The 21,893-nt window shown below is 42.4% G+C and overlaps 1 long non-coding RNA gene across 2 annotated transcripts in view; it reads left to right on the top strand.

The window, feature by feature from the left end:
• The first annotated feature begins 12,346 nt into the window (after positions 1-12,346).
• Positions 12,347-21,893, top strand: part of LOC148647685 (uncharacterized) — a 663,201-nt gene continuing 653,654 nt past the window's right edge. For both annotated transcript variants that reach the window (XR_015926670.1, XR_015926666.1), the window contains exon 1: positions 12,347-12,715. This is a non-coding gene — a long non-coding RNA (uncharacterized LOC148647685). The remainder of the gene's footprint in view (positions 12,716-21,893) is intronic.

The following is a 21,893-nucleotide window of genomic DNA, read 5'->3' as shown; positions in this document are numbered from 1 at the left end:
AAGACACCGGTGTATGTAATGGGTGGTTTGCTGTAAGCCCAGAAGTTGGTCTGGCAGGCGGTGATTCGCGGTATTGTGTACAGGCGTTCGAAACTGGTGTATGCCTTAATTGCACATGGAGTTTACCGCGAAGTTCAGGACTGGTGTGGGCCTTAATTGCGCCCAGAGTTCTGAGGCTCAGGATCGGTGTGGGCCTTAATTGCGCCCGGGGTTCTGAAGCCGAGTGGTGCATTAAATGCACGTAATTCAGGACTGGTGTGGGCCTTAATTGCGCCCGGAGTTCTGAGGCTCTGGATTGGTGTGGGCCTTAATTGCGCCCGGGGTCCTGAGATTAGCTACGCCTTGATCGTGCACGGATTGGTGTGGCGTGGTTTTTTGTTTCAAAGGGAACAGGAGAGAAGTAGAAAATATAAATGTATGTTTCTGGGGTTTTCCTTGTTTGTGAATACATATACACACGCATGACACTAACATAAACACACCTCATAATTAAAGAGCAAAGCACTAAGTAGCAGGATCTAAAGGACGCTGAGATCCGAGAATCGCCCTGATTGAGCTCAGTGCTTAAATCCACCCCGGGGCAAAAGCAGCAATGCTGGCGTTCTGGGGATGGTGAATTACTGATCAAGAAAGGGGGTTTTCGAGGTCTCGTTCCTTGCCTGTGAACAGTGCTGTGTCCTCTCTAAAGACTCTCTAAAGACTCTGAGAGGCATTTAGATCTGGAGGTAACAGACGTCTTAGCTGAATGAGTGCAGGAATGTGCAGGATATCCAAAGTGAAAGCATCCCCCTACTGTATGAGCTGTTACCTCACACACGACAAAAGTAAACCGAACATGTGTGCTAACTGATGGTTTGAGAAAGTGGTGGAAGGGTCCGTTTATATATCGGAAAAGTGTAAGTTGATGGAAAAGAAGGAGAAAAATATGGGAAAAGCTGAGTTTGTCAGAGGGAGTTTGGGGAGAAGACGCCTGTAAAGAAAGCATATGAGTATTGATTGGCAAAACCACAAGCATGTAGCTGCCACCCTGGTGCACGGCCGGCACCAGTGGTGGCAGATACATGAGAAAAAAAAAGAAATTGGGATGTGACTTCTTAAAAGTGTGTTTACAAGAAAAACAAAAACCCCAAAGAAAAGATACTTTACTCGCTACGAAAGAGTATGAACAAAAGCGAAAAGAGGCAGTGCAGGAGAATCAGAAACTAAAGGAAGAATTAGTTCCTGGTCGCACTGCTACAGTTTATATGTTACAACCGTCAACTTAATTATATCCTGCTCTCCCATAGGGGAACAGACAGGCAGGAAATGAAAATAATTGGGATTAAAATCCCCACAGTGACCATATGGAAACAGGGGCTCTGAGTGGGATGACACCTGGTACAAGTGTGATAGAGATAGAACAGGGACTCCCTTCTTAAAGGGAGGGCGTCCGCAGACCTGTACTCTCACCCGAAGTGGGAAAGGACTTGATGTAGCGGGGGCTGGCGCTGTTGATGACAGCGTCACTCTAACTGTCTCGCACCCCGTCGAGGGGGTCTGAACTCGCACCTACCTTCCCTGATTCCCCCATACGATCAAATCCAAAACCGGAAGATATTGACCGCTGGGCTAAAGTACCGCATCCGAAATTAGGAATGCAACGAACCTGGAGTGCGCTTCAGGAATTAAAAGGATTCATGTACTGTAGAAGTGAAACAAGAATACAGCACATTGTAGTACGAAGAGAAAAATATATTCTCGATGTGTATGTGTGTTTTATGAATTTGTGTGCCGGCATGTATGTGTGTAACTGTGAGTTTTGGTATACTAAATGACAGTGCGAGTGTGTTTAGCCAGCGGGACTGGCTAGAGACATAACTAAGGAGACTTGACGAAAATCTATTTAAGGAGATTGGAAAATATAAGAGCGTCTGAAACATATAAGTACAGTACAGGTGGACGTAAAGTAGTTAGATAAACAGTTTTTGTATGTATATACAATTAGTTGTAATAGTGGAAACTATTTGGATTTATTCGAATGTCTCAAAACCAGACATGCTGAAACGCTGTAGGTTTAGAATCGAGACTGGGGAGAATAAAGTCTTGTGAGAAGATCTGTTTACCTAACGATTAGATCCTGTAAATCCCTTGTAGCCTCCCTAAGTCTGTCCCAGTCCAGTGGATAAAAATGTACTGTTAATGGGGTGTTGGTTTCTCTGTTAGGGGATACTGGAGCACTACTGTCATGCTTGTTTCACTCCTCTGTTCAACAGTGTGCTATAGAGTAATGTATATGGGGAGACGGCAGGAGGCCACAGGAGTATTGGGGCAGCAAGTTTTACTTGCTGAGTACCAGATTTTAACATTCACGTGCACTTATCACGTGAATGTGGGTGGTTTTATCCCAGATCTATTGGGTTGGAATATTATGCATTACAAAGAATGACTATCCAGAACAGGGTATCACGTGGCTTCAACTGACTGTGATCACTCAGTATGTTGATGGTATTCTGAGTGCTTCCCCTGACGAGGAAACCCACAAGTCTGAGCTGCTTCAGGTTTAGAGTGTCTAATATTAAGCAGTTATGATAAGGCCCTTTTGTGTCTAGCATTGTGTAATTTTAACAGGGCCTGGGTGCAATGTTTTTACGGGGTGCGGACAACTTTTAACAGATCTGCTTAAGGGGGGAGTGCAGTACAAGGACAAGATTGCCTTGGTTCCAGCAGCAAAAGCCGCCTGTAATAATTTGAAACAAGCTCTCTTACAGGTGCTGAGACTGGGGTTTCCTCAAATGGATCAACCATTCCTTTGTATGTAAGTGTGGACAAAGGGTTCTGGGTAGCTGTGCTGACACAGGAGCATGGAGGTAGGCACTATTATACCATTAGATACTGTAGCCAAAGGGTGGGGGACCGTGAAAATTTAAGCAAATGTAATACTGTTTACTGATGGGTCCTCTCTGATGCATGAGGGAGAACAGAGAACAGGCTGAGCTGTTACAACAGAATTCAAGGTGCTAACAATCGGAAAAATAATAATAATAATAATAATAAACTTTATTTTATATAGCGCCTTTAAAGGTGGCTTCTCAAAGCGCTTTACAGGATGACAATAACAATAAATAAGAAGACTACAACAATAAATAAGAAAATTTCACAAGACAGGACACAATTATAATTACAACAATACAACAATAACAATAGAGGAGACCGTGGAAGATGGTATTAAGAAGAGCAGAGGGGTGAAGAATGGAACCAGTTAAGTAAAGGCTTTTCTGAAAAGGAGGGTTTTGAGTCTGGATTTGAAGGAGTTTAGAGAAGGTGACTCTCTAATATCCTTGGGCAAAGAGTTCCAGAGCTTGGGGGCATAGCAGGAGAAGGCCCTGTCGCCCATACAATGTAGACGGGCTTGGGGGACAGTAAGGAGGGCAGAATTTGAAGAGCGGAGGTTGCGAGGTGGGGAGTAGGGCGATAAAAGTTCAGACAGGTATTGAGGTGCCAAGCCATGTAAAGCCTTGTAGGTGAGCATGAGGATTTTAAAGTCTACGCGGAATTTGACCGGAAGCCAGTGCAAGGACTCCAGGATAGGAGTAATGTGAACACTTGCACTAGACCTGGTCAGGATTCTGGCTGCTGAATTTTGGACATACTGCAGCTTGTTCAGAGTAGATTTAGATACCCCAGGGAGCAGAGCATTGCAGTAGTCAATTCGAGAGAATACAAATATGTTGATTAGCTTTTCAGCCACAGTTAATGATAGCATAGGGCGTAGTCTTGCGATATTTCTAAGGTGAAAAAAAAGATGCTTTGACAGTATGCTGTACATGTGGGTCGAATGTTAAGCCAGAATCGAATATAACCCCAAGGTTTTTCAATTTTGATTGGAGCTCAAGTACAGAGCCATCTACAGACAGGGTTACAGGACTGGCTTTACGAAGTTGATGGGGGGTACCAATAAGCATGACTTCAGTCTTGTCACAGTTAAGATGAAGGAAGTTTTGAGTCATCCAAATTTTTATGTCAGAGATGCAATTAGATAGAATAGAGACAGCCACATCAGTGTCGGGTTTGGTATGGATGTATATTTGAGTATCGTCAGCGTAAAAATGAAAGCTGAGGCCGTGTGATCTTAAAAGCTGACCAAGTGGGAACATGTAAATGCTGAAGAGCAAGGGGCCCAGTATTGAGCCCTGAGGGACACCAGACTTGACAAGACCAATTTCAGACCTGTACCCATTGAGAGAGACAAAGTGACAGCGATCAGTGAGGTAAGACTTAAACCATTTGAGGGCAGTGTCAGAGACTCCAAACACAGTCTCGAGACGAGAAAGCAAGATGTTATGGTCAACAGTGTCAAAGGCAGCACTGAGATCAAGAAGGATGAGTATGGAAAGAGAACCAGAATCAGAAGCTATTAGGAGATCGTTGGTGACTTTGACTAGGGCGGTTTCTGTGCTGTGAAGTTGACGGAAGCCAGATTGGAGGGGTTTGAAAAGGTTGTTTGTCATGAGGTGGTTATGTAACTGAAGTGTGACAGCACGTTCTAGAATTTTAGAGAGAAAGGGTAAGTTGGAGATGGGGCGAAAGTTGTTAAGATTGTCGAGAGCCATGTTAGGCTTCTTTGGCACTGGGGTAATAGCAGCAGTTTTGAGGACCGTTGGTACAATGCCGGTGCTCAAGGATTCATGTATTATATTGAGGACAATGGGACAGAGAGAAGAGAAACAGGACTGGAATAAAGTGGTGGGAATGGGATCTAAAATAGATGTGGTGGGTTTCATGCGCGTAACTAGTTTGTTTAGGGATGCTGAGTCAAGAAGAGAGAAGCTGGAGAGACGGGAACCAGAGAAGTTGGATGAGGATGGAGGAGGTGTGGAAATTATATCCGTAGTGGAGAGAATGTGATGCCGGATGTTGTGAATCTTAGAACTAAAGAAATCTAAGAATGTGTTGCAAAGTTGTGATGAGGCAGGTAATGTGGTGGGGCAGTTTGGCTTGAGCAGTCTGTTGATGGTGGAGAAAAGATGTCTGGGATTGTTTTGGTGATTTTCAATGATGTGAGAGAAGTAGGTGGATCTAGCAGACTCTATAGTAACCTTATAATCAGATAAGTAATCTCTCCAGGCCTGATAATGTACATTTAGGCCGGAAAGACGCCACCTACGCTCAAGTTTGCGAGAGGCTGCCTTCATGAAACGCAGATGGTCATTGTACCAGGGGGCAGGGCGAGAGAAGGAGATGGTTCGAGTTTTTAAAGGAGCAAAGGTGTCGAGGGTAGATAAAAGAGCATTGTCAAGTAACTGTATTTTGTCCTCTAGAGGGTCAGAGGAAGAGAAACAGGATAAGGAGGACAGAACAGAATTTGCAAATCTTGGGTGATCAATTGATCGCCAGTTGCGGAAATTTACAGAGCGTGAGGGGGAAGTGTTAGAAACAGGTAATTCCAGATTGAAGAGAATGGCTAAGTGGTCAGAGAGGCCTAGATCAAGGGGGGAGCAGTGGGAGACAAAGGAGTCATTTGCAATAATTAGATCTAAGGTGTGTCCTTTGTTATGTGTAGGGGTACAAACAAACTGAGCAAGGTCAAAGCATCCCAAAAGAGAAAGGAAGTCTTTAGCCAGACTGGAAGAGGTTGAATCAATGTGTATATTAAAGTCCCCTAGAATAAGGATCCTTTTAAATTTAAGGGATAAGAATGAGAGAAAATCACCAAAAATGCCCCCCCACTGCCTCAGCGCAGCAAGCCAGTTAAGAGCACTGATGGAAGATTGTAAAAAGAATGATGTTAAAGGGTTACTGTATATGTATATAATGTATGTATTTGTTGCAGGTAGGCCACAATTGTGGTGGCTATGGCGAAATAGGATTCTCTCACAATGGCAAGGACTCCAGTTAAGAATACTGGGCTTGTCTCTGAACTGATTTGTAGTTTTACAGCTGCCGATGGAAGTAGCTGTAGTAAGGTGTAAATAACACAATAAATAAAGAGTTCCAGTAACTCAAGGTAACAACCATGCAGATGCAGATGCCAGACGAGCGGCACTGGGAGAGCGGGAGTCTAAGACCCCTGTGAAACCTCTATTGGGGAAAAGGGAGAATTCAGGTTGAGGCCTTTAATAGATGTTTAATAGTGGTTAGAACAAATGTAAAGAATGTGGGGTTGTATGATGATGGGATGTGGACTGGCACATACCCAAGTGTATGACAAAGATGATCCCATGGTACGGACTGCCCTGCCCCATGGATACTGATCTAGGGGCAGACTACACTGGGAAGGTGTGCCAGGCTGTAATTGCCTCACTAGGGGTAAGTTGGAAGTCACATTGCCCCCATCACCCACAGTCTGAAAGACCAACTAAGGAAATATCAACTGAAGGAACACCGTGGGTAGATGCTCTACCAGCAGTCCTGTGCGGTTTGCGGGCTGGAGCAAACGGAACTGTGAGACTGAGCCCATTTGAGATCATCACGGGCAGCCAAAGAAACTCCCTGGAGGCCAAGTTTGGCTAATGGACTGTTGAATTTACTAACTATTACAGTATTGTAGGTTTGTTAACTGAAGCGGTGCACAGGGCTCGTGAACAGGTGCTGGACACTTGGGGACCTCCAGTAGAGGGGAGACACGACCGGATACCTGGCGAGTGGGTGTAGGTGAAGAAGAGATACCCTGCCAGATGTTGCAATCCTGCTGGGAGGGACCATATCAAGTGCCTCTAACTACTGACTGTGCCATCTGAGTGACAAGATGAGATCGCTGGATCCGTGCATCGCACTTTCACCGACCCATGGCACCAGAGACTGAGTGAACAGAAAGAAGGATGTTGTTACCGTTTCTGTGTCTGATGCTTCCTAAGACCAACAGTGAGCTTGTTAGGCCTGAGGAGTGTTAGAACACTCCGGGTGTTGGCAAATCTATCAGCCAAAAAATGATCATCAGAGTCGGGTCAATATTGCTATTCCAAGATCCTGACGATAGATCTCCACATGGCTGAGGTCTGCGTTTGGGTCCTGGAGTAGGACTTTATGTATTTGTAGGATTAGGATTGTTTTATATGTATAATTGCAACTATCACTTGTACAAAAACATCAATAACATCTTGTAACCATGGAACGCACAATGTCATGGTAATGCATGCCTGTACATCTAAAAAGGAAAGTTCTGCCCTGACATTGTATTTGTAAAAATAGGCAGTCCTGACGTATGCCATATTTTATAAGGGGGAAATGAAGTAAGAGACAAGATGTAAAAAGGGTTAACTTAAGTCAGTTCTGCCTGAAAATTAGACTTCTAAGCAACAGGGGTTTATGGCAGGAAAGGGGGTTAACTGATAAGGATTCCAGATGCAAGCTAGGAACCCCCTGGGGGTGTAATCTTAAACTGACCATTTGGCCAGGGTCTCTTAACTGGCCAAATACCATGACCCCCCCTTACCATAACACCGAATGACGTCCGAAGCAGCAAGGAAGGACTATATAACCTAAAAGTTTGTACCGGTACATCGAACAATACTTCAGTTTTGTTGTTTCTTGCGGGAAACAAGACTTCGGCTTTATTGTTCCTTGCATGCAATAAACTCATCTGTTTTACTTCATTCGGGATCCAGAACCTTATTCTTTCTGTTACAACACATACAACCTATGCATAAGACGCAATTCAATTTCACCAATAGTATGGTCAGAGCTGGGCAGTAGCTCTCTCCACCATCACTTCTCTTGAGGTGAAGATATAATTCAGGCGCCGTGCAATACCTGCCGTGTTCCTCCATGTAGCCACCACTGCTCCAGCCATAACTCAGGAAAAACAATCCACCAGATCAAAACATGTTAACAGCACTCGCAGCTGTTTCACCCCAGCATCTTCCCGGTTACGAAGATCAACATTGAAATCTCCACCAATGACAAGTGGCTTGTTTGTAGCACACAGCAGGTATAGCTCTTTATAAAAATCTGCTCTCAAGGACCTGATTGCAGGGGCATACACAAATAAATATAATATTGTTGTTACCAAAGCAGACATCCACATTCAAGGCCCTTCCAGGCACTATTACATTGCATTCTTCCACAATCATACCATGACTACCAAATAAAACACCCACACCAGACGAATGGACTCCACCCACACTCCACCGAAACCCACCTTTGTCCCATTCACGTGTAAAAGTTGTGACATCCTTATCATTCTTTAAGTGCACCTCCTGTAAGAAGCACACCTCGAAATCCAAGCTTTTCGGGGAATGAAAAACAGCTGCTCTCTTCACTCTCACTTAACCCCCTCACATTAAGAGTAACTATCTTCATCTAGGGAATTAATTAGGTTTTCTCCTCCCATTTGCTAATAATATTCATAGCTGCTATATACACGTCTCTGACTTCAGACTCCTTGTGCCCATACACATATAGTTTAGTGACCTTTCTAGAATTACCCTCACCTTCGAATCTGACTTCCGGAAAAGCTCTTAAAACATTAAGTCCCCCAGCACGATTCAGAAACTTTACGTTTCCATTCATCCATTCACACCTTTTCAAGAAGCTAGAAGATGCTTCTAGCTTCTTTATTATTCTACCTTTTTTTCTGATTACTCCAGCCACACAAACCTCCCTAGCCATGCCTGCATTACTTCTCCACCTTTTCTCTATATCGGACAGAAGAATCTTTTTAGAGCCTATTTCTGCGTCTATTTTTCCGTACAACAAGAAACGCTGAATCTCTTTCCCTACATGCACACATTTATACCGAATCTCCTATAAAATCTCCTGCTCCTCAAAACTAGCTGGCCACAGAACCTTGTTGTTTCTATCATCCCATTTACATATTTCTACAAAATCTCAGGGAAGCTCCAAATCCAGCCAGAAGCTCTCCTCTTCTCCATGCCTCGGATCTGCACTGGCCTCCGACACTTAAGTAAGTACTTTTATCCATTCTCTCATGGGTGTCTTCAGTTTCGGGGACATACGGTGTTCCAAAGTATTCTGAGAAGCCGCTGCCACAAAACTCTTCAGACTCCTCTTCCCTAACCTCTCCTTCTTCTTCTCCCTCAACTGAAGAGAAAAAGGGGTCTAGGGCCTCAGACACTTGCCTGTCACCCCATGGGGGTTCCTCTGAATCTCCGCCTTCTTTGCGGATAGCTCCCCTGGTTCCGCTGATTTTTCTCTTGACTGTTTTCTTGGAGGTAGAAACGCTATCTTCCTCCTCCTCCTCCTCCTCTTCGTCCTCCTCCTCCTCCATTTTTTCCACCCAGCTCTTTCTTTGGGCATGTGGGGCCACGTGCACCGCCTCTTCCACCGCCTGTTTTAAGTAGTCTATTCCAGCCCAGGTGCATCAAAACTGCTTTCCTCCCCTGATTGGCTTGCCTACATCTCCTCATTTATCGTCTGCACACCATTGGCCACTGAAACACCTTCCCCAGCTGACCTCCACTCTGCCTGTGTCTCCCACCTCTCTCATCACATCCTTATGGCCAGTGGACACGGTTTCTGCAACCCCCTGTGGTCTGCTAATAACTGCAGAATAACTACCTGACCTATTCGGACAGTCTTTGTAAGCATGGCCCTGTTTTTCACACAAATTACATTTAATGTCCTCTGTTCATGTACCTGTAGACGTGATGTGGCAAATAACATCGCATCCCTTACATACTTGGACCATACAATTAAGGGCTATATGACCCTCTTGCCCACAGAGCCTGCACGTGAGGGGCTGGCCTGGATAAAACAGATAACCCTTGTTCGAGCCTATAGTGAAAGATGTTGAAGGATGCAGCAAACCATCACTTGCCTGCGCGTTGAACCGGAATCGCACTCAGTATCTCCTTTTCCTGTTCCAGTACTTCCTTCTATCTAGTAATTTGACCCCTTTGTCCTGCACGTCCACAAAACGCCTAAGGAAGCTCAAAATGTCCTCCTCCACAGTATAAGGGTTAAACATATGAACAGTTAATTGCCACAGTTCTCTCGCAAATAGAGGCTCAATGTAAAAATTCTTAAATGGCTCCTCATTTCGGCGTGCATTAACAACTGTCTAAACTTTCATACACCGAACATTAGAAATTAAAGAGAGGTCAAATACCTTTTTTCTGGGAAAATCCTGCAGGCAATAAGTGTCCACTGACCGTACTCCCAGAGCTTTTTCCAGAACCATGTCTTCAAAGGTATCCCTGTAGACAAACTCTTGGATCCCATCTTCCTCTCGCAAGACGAACAGGATGGTGTTCCTCAGCTTCTTCTCCCTGGTGTTCAGTTCGGTCCTCTCTCCATCCTCTTGAAATGGCCGGATCCTTCTCCGCCACATAGAAAAAAAGTTTTAAAAAAAATCCTGCCTAGCCTATAGGCAGGCCTAGGAAAAAGGTCCCTTCACCTTCTCTCCTTCTGACTGATCCCGCAGCCGTGGTCAAGCCATGTGCTGTGATCGCAGCCAAATGGCAGAGAAGGAATTTTTTTTCTACAAAATATACTTTATTCTGAAAAAACATCTCAAAAGGAAACAATCTCACACAAATTATAAACACTGAATGCAAAAAAATGTTCGGAACAGCGGTGATTGTCCCTTATCGATCCGTGCAAGTGGGGGTGGATTTGCACAATTAAGAGAGTCCCTCCAAACCCTACCACTTGCTATTGTCCATTAGTCTCTGTACAGGGACCAAGTCCTTTCCAGCACTCCCTAGCCGTAGGGAATCCCAATTTGGCGATGTCGTGCTTCATCCTCCTCCTGAGGTCCGCCAGGATCCTTTCCTCCAGCTCCCTCACTCCCCACTTGATGTTGTGCTGGATGAGAGTGTTCCTCGCGTCCCACAGGCCTTTTTTTGAGGGACCGCAGCAGCCACACCAGGAGCTGCGTCCCCTTGTCCAATCCGGTTGGTGCCAGCCCCAGCAGAATATACTGGCCACTGAATATAGAGGCCATTTTGGGCCTAGTATCCCACAAAGCCTGCTTCAATTAACATTGGCTGACACCCCACCTTAATCCTCCACCTCACCAAATCACATGACAAAACAATAGATGGACAAAAACACAATCCTAAAAAGCATGCCTCAAAGTCTCCAGAGCACAAACTTCCTCCAACAAAAACTAGGCAGAGATAACTTATGCCTATATAAAACCTCCCGCAAAGGTTATCGTCCACTAAATGAGATCCTTCAAACCGTTGTCCAAAAACTTAGGGTGCACAATCCCCCGCTATATTCCACCTTCACAATCACAATACCATGCTCTGCCAAGTCATACAGTTCCCTGTGATCGCCACATACAGCCTTATACATACATGTTGAACACTTCCTCCTCAAGTTCAAGCCCCAAACTAATGAACCAGGGCTTTCTCATCATGTAACATCAAATTGGACCACTCAGTCTCCCCTCATGTAAGCCCTAAACTACAAATGAGAAAAATCAAACCTCACACAACTACTATTCAAAGTCCTACATAATAGAGTAAAGAGCAGACAATCCAGTTTCAGGGAATGTCAGACATACCCCTTCCCCCATCTCTTACAGCCTTATACATCACTTCCCTCCTCATGTACCCACAGTCCTCCACCCCCTAGCATAAAATCAAACACCAAATGGGTCGATAGCCACTGAAACGAGAATGTGATGGCTAAAAACATTGACAACGCACCCAACTTCAAAACCTGCACCTTGCCAAGAAATATGTCAACTTCCAGAGGCCTGCTTAATCAAAATTATAGTTTTGAGTAAAAAGCTTTTATGTTTCCTTGTTGGCTATTTGCAAACATCTGAAATTCCTGCTTTTGGCATTTCAAAGTCTTCATGCTTAACAGATCATTAGTTCTACCCAACCACTCCCTAGGATACACTGCTCTCTCACCGGGGCACAGACTTTGTCAGCTCAAAGCCCAATGCCCATAAATGTAGTAATAGATAGTAAACCTTTACAATAGATGAATAGTTACAACTTTAGATTAGGTACTGCAGGAGATCTACCACTCATGAATAAATTATACATAAAGATATAAAATGTTAAAGCTTCCATTCTTTCTGTTGAATTCTTTCAATGTTACAAAGCAGGCAGAAACATGAAATCGTTTAACAGACTGTACAACTCATGAACAACAAACTTTATTATTTAAAAACACATGACCTTAAATATAAATGATCATTTAATGACATTTATAACTATGTGAATGTACATGAACTAATGATCTGTTAAGCATTATATGTTTGTTAATGACTCATTAATGAAAGTTATTATAAAGTGTTACCGATATTTTTAACTGCCAAAATTTTTTAGTTGTGTGGTCCAATGTTAATATTCCCTATCATGTGGTGTAAGAGGACCAGGGGAAGGGTCATTTATAACCGGTATTTCCGTAACGAAACACTGGATATACTAGATATAGACCTGGGCAAGATGGCTGCCAAGGATAACCAGCTGACCCGCTGTTGGAAAAGATCTGTGCGGCGAAACAATGAGACGCAGGTGACCTGCGTCAGGAAACAGAATATAAATGCCCCAGAAGCGGTGAGCCGGTGTGGAAGCTGATAGGGTTGAAGCGTTTTGGAGGAAGGAGAGGGTTGGGATTGTGCTGGAAGGTATTAAAGAAGGACGGACTATTGGATACGGTATATGACAAAGATTTACAGATTATGAGTTGGATACGGTGCGGGTTGGTGTGGTTATACGGGCTCGGAAATTTGGATCGTTTAAGCATACTGGTAACGGATTACGGAACGGATTTGGGAAGCATACGGACGAAGGACAAAGAAGATCAGTGTGGTGTGAGTTACATGTGTTACATTTGTTTTCCCCCGGCGATACCACAGTGGTATGAAATCGGTATTACACTTTTTTTTGCAAAACTTTATGTATTGTAACGTTTACGGCCGACAGGTACTGTGTAAGAGCCGGTTTGCCAGAGCAGGTGACGTCACCGCCCTTCCCAGTAATAGCAGGACCACAGACCCTGGGCTGTGGAGAGATCTCTTTGGCTCACCGGGCTGGGTCCCTGTTGAGTGACGTGGGAGTCCCGGGTCGAGCCCCCGACGGTGGGGGGCCGACCTAATGCGGCAAGGGCGCCCGCCTGAGCCCCTGTTGCGTTACAGTATTTTTAGAAAAGGATAAAGCCATTCTTTTAATGAAATTTCTAGACTTCATATAGTTAAAACGAGCACAAATGTTTTCAAAATATCCACTGTAAATTACAGAGTTGAAGACTTTTATGGAGATGGTGGAATACGGTGTGTGCTTAGTTTTTATGTTTAGCCACCACTACCATTTACTGTATGTACATTAGGTATGTTATGTATAAGACCATATGGCTTTAAAGCCACTACAATACAGCATGTGTGAAATATTTTTCATGATCAAAATTAAGTTGGAATGTTCTCCTATTCCTTTGCTGAAACTTGGATTACATTGTGGAATATATTATGCTATACTTCTGTTTTTATTTTCAGCTTCCAAATTTTTCCCTTTAGTTGTAAAATTCCATATTAATATTCCAAGGGGATTTGAACATGTGCAGTAGAGAAAAAGAGTAAATGAAGCAATCATTTTACTTACACCTAATGTACCACACGTGACATCTATTGATTGTCTTTGGCCAGTGAACCACACTTCCCTGCTGTACTGCAGTGCTGTGTGGTACCACTAATGCAGTAATAGGAGTGGCTGCATCTGTACAGGCTTATGAGTTACACGTCTGTAGAATGTAGGCCTCTGAGTTTTTTTTTGTATGCAGTGTAACATTGTATGATGTGTACAGTCTTGCCTTGATTTAGTTATTTTTAAATACATCTGTTTGCCCTAGTTTTCCTTGATTTTGTTGCACATCTGCCTGACCTGCACTAGTGAATGTTCTGAACTTGCAGGACAGAATGAGCCTCAGAATGGAATCAAACCCCAGAGCAAAAGATCTGAGTGACATGGTTCTAGAGGGTCTTCATTAACATTAAGTATTTGGTATAAGCAGCAGAGGAAGTTAAGATGTAATTGGAATTCAAGACTGGACAAACACCTGGCAAATAACAATGCAAAATTCTGCAAATGGGAAGCAGAATTGCAAAGTACAGAAACATACTTCTATATACAGATGCAGCCATTCAAAATGCGTGGGTGATACCGCATTATTTTGCGGTGCGCTTTACGCAGTCTACTGTGAGTTACCATAAATTCTCCTATAATACCGCAAGTAAAATAATAGTATCCGGAATTTCCACAAGGTGGAGCTAATAAAGCTCAACCTCTAATGTTTGAGCTGTCGCCATCAGTCTTTAATGAAGATATTACTAATAGTATTAATGAATGACCTTGGACAAGCTGTAAACTCAAAGTATTGCCCTGGTCTGCATTTTTTTTTCATTGACCTTTGTAAAAGTAACACCACAGCATTTTGCAATCATGCATATGTTTCCAATCATGCAAAGTACAGTAACTTGGGTCTCCAATTCACCATGCCTTTCACATGCTCATAAAAGAGATTGACTTAGGAACATAAACATTACTGTATGCAGACTACTGTGTACAGTATGTATATTTTATGTCTTTACTGTGCCCATTATAGTATTGAATATTTATATGGAATTTTACCACTGAAGGGAAATCTTAGTACCTGAGCATAAAAAGAATAGGGCCATACTGTAATGTGTGTGAAGGCAATAAATATTATGTTTGGGACTTAAACATACAGTATATGGCTGGTCTCGGTACTTTCAAGAAAACATACACCCCATTTCTCCCTAAACATTTTAAGCATTGAAGCCTTTAACTGTGACACCAGAGCCAACAAGCATACTTTTAGAATTATATTAAAAGGGAATATAATAAGGAATTGTGTATCTAAAGAAATTAATGATATAATTATATTCATGTACTGCAACACAAGAATAGTACCCGCTGTACATTGTCTGTTGATAATGTTTCTGTAGTGCTTTTTCAACGTTCTGCATGTGACCTTGCCGGTGGTGTAGTGGGTTAGGTTCCTGACTCCCACGTCACATGGTCTGTGATCAAATCCCGCTGGAGCCATGAATTTCCTTTAACAAACATTTCTTTGGAAAAAATAAAATGTTTCCCTGAGTCAGATATTAAATAAAACCTCACTTGCACCAAACAAACTTATATTTCTAAATATTGCAACGTGATTGAATTTAAGTCATTTTAATAATGAATAGACACCTAGGTGTTACAATATAAACACTTATATTGATTTCAATTGCAAATGTGAGTTTAAATGTGTTTTTTATTCACAATCAGACAAATGCAACATAAATTGATATCTTTGTCTTCTAAGTATCTTGCTAAACTTTCAGCATAGCTTTCTCCCTGTTTGATTTATTTTTCTTGGGGTCAAATGTGGAAAGATTAGATTTTAATCATTTTTATTTTTTAAATACAATTTAGAAAAGTGTAATCTATACTAAAAAGCTGTACACCACCTGCTATAATGATACATATTGTAATACTTTTGAGTTCGGATAGGACAGACACGAGAACTCAGACTTGTGGAGTTAAAGCCTTGATTTTTATATATCGCGTTGAAAAGTGGCATCTCAAAGCAAAGTAAATAGCAACGAAGCATTTCGTTGATCTGATCACGAATTTTCTAGTTGCATGAAGTAAGGGTTGAGAATCTCCGATTCACCATGCTACTGATGGTTTCCCAGAGATTGCAAGGCACTTTTGCCTCTGGACCCATCGAAATTTACAGATGTGGTCCACCCCCAGTAACCTTCAAAAGTCACAAGATTTCGAAACACGAGGGCGGCGTAGCGGTCGGCTCTTGCTTTCCCATCTATGCTGATGCACTGCAAGTACAACCCACCCCTCCATCGCCTGAGTGATGGGTCCCAGTTGGATATCTGGGAGAATTATTCGTCCCACTGTGAATTCCGCTCTGTAAACAGTGCTTCCTGGGGGGAGATAGAAGGCGGGGACAGCATCAACCAATTCCTGCGCGGTGGTGAGCGGAGAGGCCGGGATGGAGTGTCCTAAGGCTGTGTGTGCTCTGCAGGGGGCAGAGTTTCTGCCAGGCATTGCAACCTGCACGGTGGGGAGAGGCACTTTTCGGGAGACAGATGCTCAACTGTTTGAACATAGTGTCTCTAGCCTCCCAATCCTCCCCAGTAATGCGTCGTACTGCTGCCGAAAAGTCTCCACACAGGTGCTGCTTCTACAGGTTGGCACCCTGGCCAGTGGCCAAGAGCAGAGACCCACAGCCTGTGGCAAAATAACATAATTCATGTAAGAAATAGTCACACAGTAGTATTCATCAGTCGCGGAACAGACGTCAAAATAAAACTTTTCTTTTTATCCATCTTACTACTTTCTTTTTTTTACTGTCCTGGTGGTAGATTTCGAAGATCGTTTTGCCCGTACAGTGTTTTCTTGAAGAACAGGCTACGGAGAAATATTTATAATTGAATTTAAAATTCAAAACGGCAATAATACTTTGTAATATGCGCTGTAATCGCATATTTCAGATGAAGTCTGCTGTATTTGCTTACCCTTCGCTCTTTGGAAGCTGGGGCGGCAGAAGCACCCTGTCTCTTCCCGTAAAAGGTCTTGGTCTCCATACTGTACTGTGGTAGCTGTAGTGCAGGTTCGCAGTTTTTTTGTGATGGGAACTCACCCAATCCCTTGGTATATTTATGCTATATTCACATGTACGGCTAGAGTGTGTTCATTGTCTTCCAATGAAAGGCGGGTTACTTTTGCCGAAGTCGGGAGACATTAGAGGCTTGCCACACCCGGACTGTTAAACCAACGCGTTAGCATGTCAAAGCCCATTGAGGACCCGGGCGCAATTTTGTCCCTTGATTTACTGATCTGCATTAATTGCAGAAATCGAGTTCCTGCTCTTTGCAGACGACCTGGTCATGCTGTCGCCCACAGAACAGAGGCTGCGGCAGAACCCGTCACTGCTGGAGCAGCACTGTCAGACCTGGGCGCTGACAGTCAATCTGGACAAGACCAGAGTTATGGTTTTCCAGAAAAAAAGCCAGACCTCAGGGAAACGGGTAGAAATTCACACTTAACAACAACACATTAACACCTAACAATGGGAGCAGGGCCGAATTAGGCCAGTACCCACTATTGTTAATCATATAGAAAAGAATATTAAAGTATTGGCTTTAGTATTAGCCATACAGAACATTAAAGTGCCCCTTTCCATTCAGCGGGTGTCTGAGCCGCTGTGTCCTATCTTCTGACAGTCGCTGTTGTAAATGTCTGTCTGTAGAGTGCATCTTATTTTTATATTATTCCCTATTAATCAAACTCTAAGAGTATGTATTGGCTTGTCCCCCCCCTCCTGCTCCTCTGTGTACAGTAGAGCCTCCTGTCCTGGATGGTGGAGCCCATACAGCTGTGTCTGGAGAGAATCCAGGGTATCGGCTTCAACCACACAGCTGGGCAGCTTGTTCCCCTCTCTGTGTACAGTAGAGCCTCCTGTCCAGCCAGTACAGGAGGCTCTACTGTACACAGAGGGGCAGGAGGGGGGAACAAGCTAGCCAGCCGTGTGGAATGCTACAGAACCCTAAACGGACAATACACACTAGTTGAATATTTGACCGAGATATCCAGGCACAGCTGGATGAGCTCCACCAGTCAGGACAGACAAATAAGATACACCCCACAGACATTCACAACCATGATGTATCATAAAACATTTGCACATATTGTTAAATTACTATTTTTTCAGGAAGTTTAAAAAAAACACTTGAATTACTTATCCAGTCTCTCGAAATAAATTTTCAAGCAATGTCTTTTTTTTTAATCCAACATTGACAGCCACATCTTAAATCTTGTTATTCAGCTCTTTTTTTTTTCTCTATCACCTTAAGGACGGCACATACAAGGGTTAATTGCACAATGGACCGCGCAAAGAAATTTAAAATAGTCTTCTTTACGTGTGAGGGCAGGAGTGGATCGCAGGAGGCATAATCCGCAAATCAGGAAAACAAACTAAGAACAGGACAGGTGAGACGTTTATCCAGAGCGAGTGATCGGGGGAAAAACATCTACTGTATTACTTTGAGATGCCACTTTTAAAGGTGATATGTAAAATGTTTATTCATGTTATAGAGAAACATGATCAGATTTTCCCTGGTTCAGAAAAAAGACGATTAAAATCTGTCATCTTTCCACCTGTATGTCATCGGAAAATACAAGACGTTTCTGCTTTGTGTAAGGATGGTATCAAAAAGTAATTAAGTGGTGGGAAGCGCTTTACAGGATAAAAACAACGACAATAGTGTTAAGATGGGCAAATGATTTTTTTTATGGAAATACAAAATGATATAATGTGTTCCGGCTAAGACATTAACGAGTACAACCCCCCTCTCTGCGGGAGTGCTGGCTGTGACGAATTAAACCGGTTTCACAGGTATTTTCAAAGTAGAAGGGGTTGAGATTTCCAGTGAAAGATACCTCCCCCCTCTAAAGCCAAGGAAGTACACTACTTACTAGTTAAGAAAGCTAGGCTCCTCAATGAAATCGCTTTAACATGCTAATGCGTTGGTGTAACAGTCTGGGCGTGGCAAGCTTCTAATGTCGACTTGATTGGAAGACCATGAACATTCTAGCCCTAAACGAATGAAAAGCAAACATGGTTTACATAAAATACATTTTTCCAAGAAAATTTAATACGATCTGTAGTTGAAATCTGAGCCTAAAGAAAAAGCATTTTCAGAGAGCAATCACTGTGTTTATGTAGAAAAAGTGATTAGGTTTATGAGCAATCTAATTACTTATTCGTTTAAAACGCTATATAAAATAAAGTTTATTATTAATTTGATGTTCAGAGCGGTGAACATTCTTATGGATAAGACAAAGATAACGATCCTGATCAGTTTAGAAATCCGTGTATGCTGTAAGGTTTTTACTTCTTAAACTTTAAAAATACACGTTTCCAATAGAAAGAAATCATCTTCCTGGTACAGTATGTATAGCAAACCAGCACGTTTTTTTTTTTCTCCAATCAGAGGGGTTAGATGCTCGGTTAAAAGCAAAGGAGATTGTCTGTTATAGTGGACATAAAAACAAGAGTTCGCTGGCATTATATCCTAGAAGACACAGACCGGCACCAGACCGGGAGAATGCCCACAGCATAAAAGAAAATGCCTGATGAACTAGGGATTGGACATTTTCCAAGTGCTTGTACAATCGATGGAAATTTTCAAAAAATGTGCAAAAGAAAAACAAAATCATGTATTTCTTTCATATTGGCTAGCTAATATCCTCTCTTTGCTAGTTAGTGGCTGTGTTTCTTCGTTGGGTAGCAACGGGTGACTGTTCTCAGGCGGAAGATGTAAACAGCTTAATTTGTTAAACTTTTTTTAAATTAAAAATTATTCTATACAGCAATCGCATATCTGGGTACTGTTTCATCAAAACTTTCATGCTTAAAATGTTTAGGGAGAAATGGAAGACTGGTGTGTAGTTTTTCTTTAAGCTACCAAGACCAGCCATACACAGTAGAGTTTACGTACATACAGTAGTGTTTGTTCCTAAATTAATATCGTCTATGACCTTCAGATGCGTTATGCTCCTCTTTTTATGCTCAGCTACTTAAATTTCCCTTTAGTGGTAAAATTCCATATAAATATTCAAAACAAAGGAGATTAAAATGTGCACAGTGAAGACATTAAGTCTTTTCACTACCAACCAATGTGCCACGAGTGCCCCTGTCGGTCATTTTGGCCAGCCAATCACTTACTTGGCTTGTGGGTAGATTGCCGTACTGCGGGTTTGTACCGCACATTTTGAATGGCTGCATCTGTACTTCTCATACCCTTAAGTAACAAAAATAAATAAGCTTCTGGTGCAACCATGAAATTCAGTTTGTCAGCTGTTCGTGCTGACACTGAGAATAAGAGACTTGTAACGTCTGACACATTCAGATACACTTTAATAAGTCATCTTTTGTGTGAATAACTGTGCAGTCTGCTGCAGGGCAACACCTAACCCTGCCGTGTGCTGATCTGAAAAGGAATAGAGACCTACAGAATGGATAAAGTGATCATACTGGTCTGAATGCCGCTGTGCTGGTAAAAATATATAACCACTCGAGAACTGTTGGAGAACTTTTTACAATTAGCTCACTTATCACTGACACCCTCTCTGTTCGTCATGGTAATTGGCTGCTTACACTTTTACATAGTGCTGTAATGGAGAGAACTTGTAATGTTCAAGAGTGATTTTGCTTTGGCACCTACTGGTGAAGATTCAGCTTGAAAGACTTTCATTATACAAGACGTGCAACGAGCTGAGACCTCTGAGCTGTTCTGAAGTGTGTGCAGGTCCTGAGCCACACTCAGCTCTGCAGGAAGACCAGAACTGGCATCCAGGCTTAATCATCATCATCACAAAGGGAAGTGCTCAGCCTCCTCTTAAAGCCCTCCCACATCTGAAACTCTTTAACACAAACTTTGTTCAGCTGTGATCTCCTAGTAACCCTTACCTCTTAAAGAGGGGATTCCACACCCTGAGCAATATTACAATGTTATTTATTGTTGTTAATGACTTGATAAACATAGACCATTTAAAGCTCTAATTAAGGAGGAAGCAGCTCAGAAGCTTTGCTTATTCTTAAAAAAAAAAAAAAAGAAATGGGATAAAATCTCTGGCTGTGTTTCTGGCCTGTAGTATCTCAGTCAGACTTTACCTTTGCCTACTGCCCTGTCTCTCTCACACCTGAAGAAGGCTCCACGGCCGAAACGTTGTGTTCTCTTTCTTCTTTTTTTCAGCATGGAATAAACCTATTACTTGTTCCTTTGCAGCCTACGCATGCTGACGCAGCTACCCACCTGAACTAGTATCTCAGTCTTGCTCACAGTCTCACATTGGTCACTGATCTCTGATGGGGACCAGCTGATGGCCCATCATAATTATCTTTTTAATCTCTTACTGGAAGTCAAGCTTAAAACTTTTGTTAAATTTTTGCCTGTGTTGGTGTCTTTTGAAAAAGACCTGTTCATTCTAAAATCTTGATTATTAATGATTTAAGACAGGAAGTCTAATGTAGGTTTTTTTTTTTAACTGCCACACATTTATACTTTATTAGAGACGAGGACATTTACTCATAAGAACTACTGTGATGTCCTAGTCATAGTGCTGTAAGGCCTGTGACCCCAATAAGAACTAAATGTTTCACCAAATTATCCATTTTGAAGTGAAACTGAGCAAATAGAGGCTTCTATTAGCTATATACTGAGGCTGTACTCAAACCAAAAATTAAAAGCATCTTTAACATTAAGGAGAAGTTAAAATTAATTATAGGAATGTAAACATCAAATTAAACTAACCTTTCACAGCCCTGGAAAATATTGTAATCCAGGAAGGTTTTTTCCTGATAAATACACTTTATACATCTGTTTCAGTGCTCAGAGTGGGCTGCACCACTCTGATCCCCATTAATACTGTAGCTGTCAGTTTTGTCTGCAGCTGCACACATCCTAAACAACAATCAGAAATTTCTTAAATGATTATGGTTTCTAACACTGTGAAACACTCAGAACTCGTTTGTATTCACATTCCTTATTTTAGGTGAATTAACTGTTTCATTAAAATTGTGTGAATTCTGTAGCAATGTCTTACTGTTAGGCTGCTGTGCCAGTGAGGAAGATGTGAAACAGGGGCAAGAGGAAGGCTGGACACCCACATCCAGGATTGATAAATAAGCTGCAAATTTACAGACTATAAAATGAAAACAAAGATATAAATGAACATGGCATCACTAATACTCTCACTGCATTACCCGTTACTAAATGACAGACTGCATATCTAGTACCTGTTAGTGTCACTGAGGCAATTTCCAACTGGAATGAATTCCATCCAACATTTTGTAATATCTCTGGAAGTACAGATAGTAGAGATCTAGTCTTGGGCTTAAATTGAAGCTAACCCCTTGGGCATCAAATGTAAACCAAGTTCTAACATCTTACTGTGTCCACTCAC

The sequence above is a fragment of the Lepisosteus platostomus genome, chromosome 15, assembly GCF_059453375.1.
Source record: "Lepisosteus platostomus isolate fLepPlt1 chromosome 15, fLepPlt1.hap1, whole genome shotgun sequence".
Taxonomy (NCBI): Eukaryota; Metazoa; Chordata; class Actinopteri; order Semionotiformes; family Lepisosteidae; genus Lepisosteus; species Lepisosteus platostomus.
The sequence above is the reverse complement of the archived record's forward strand: the minus strand, read 5'-3'. Positions and strand labels throughout refer to the sequence as shown.